Below are 1,095 nucleotides of genomic sequence, written 5' to 3'. Positions count from 1 at the left end.
ATTAGCAGCTGAGCTCTTTAACCACTGTGCCACCAGGGCTCTAGCGGAGGCTAATATCTGAGTGGGATGGCAGAGGTAAGGGGCCGGGGTAGTGCAATCACAAGGCAGGTTATAACCACAGGGCTGCATCTTGCTAAGGAAACTCTGTGAAGGTGTGGAGGGGATCGATAGCAGATACACTTGTTGTTTGAAGCCTGGAGAGACGGGGCAAAAGCCCTTGCTGTAGGGGAAGCTGGTCAAGAAGATACAGAGGATTCAGAAAATTCATTCTGGTGGTAAGATTCCTGCCTTCTTCCTAAGCCTAGTCCAGAGAGCATCAAAAGCTGAAGTACTGAAGTTGTATCATCTCATAAGTAGTGAGTCCCTGGATTTGACACTGAGAAGAGTTCTCAGTAACGGTACAATCAGTCTTTTCACAGGAAACCGCTGTGACAATCCTGGCAGTCCCAGGAGATGGTGTCCATGAGATGGGGATGGCTGGTAGGGGTGGTGCAGTCACGAAGCCACTGAAATTAATGTTCCAAGCAGGCATGGTATTGTTTGTGTTGGGTGCCGTCAAGTCAATTCCAACTCAGAGCGACCTCTTGTGAGAGTTGAACTGCCCCATAGGGTTTCCTAGGTTGTAATCTTTATGGAAGCAGATCATCAAATCTTTTCTCCTTTGGAGCCACTGGTGGGTTCAAACTGCGAACCTTTAGGTTAGCAGCCAACTGCTTAACCATTGCACCACCCAGGGACCTACTTCAAAACCACGTTATTGTTTTTGTTAGGCACGGTTGGGTCACTTACGATTCATAGCGACCCTAGGTACAACAGAATGAAACATTGCCTGGTTAGGCATAAACAAAGGCTAATAAGGAGTGGGAGTGGTTTAGCACAGCCATTGAACAAATGTTCATTGAATGTCTACTACGTGCCAGTCATTGTGCTAATGCTGGAGATGGTGGAGCTTTCTGCTCTCAGAATTTAGGAAACATCAGGGGAGACACAAACAAGGAAATCAGTGACTGTCAATATACTGTGAGGGAGGTGCGAGAGGCAGGAGGTGGGTGGCATGATGGAGGTTTGTGCCTGGTGCAACGGGCGTTCAGGGGC

At 48.2% G+C, this 1,095-nt stretch overlaps 1 protein-coding gene across 1 annotated transcript in view; it reads right to left on the bottom strand.

Annotated features, from left to right (window-relative positions):
• Positions 1–1,095, bottom strand: part of RXFP2 (relaxin family peptide receptor 2) — a 74,226-nt gene that overhangs the window by 28,800 nt on the left and 44,331 nt on the right.

The sequence above is a fragment of the Trichechus manatus genome, unplaced genomic scaffold, assembly GCF_000243295.1.
Source record: "Trichechus manatus latirostris isolate Lorelei unplaced genomic scaffold, TriManLat1.0 scaffold00153, whole genome shotgun sequence".
Taxonomy (NCBI): Eukaryota; Metazoa; Chordata; class Mammalia; order Sirenia; family Trichechidae; genus Trichechus; species Trichechus manatus.
The sequence above is the reverse complement of the archived record's forward strand: the minus strand, read 5'-3'. Positions and strand labels throughout refer to the sequence as shown.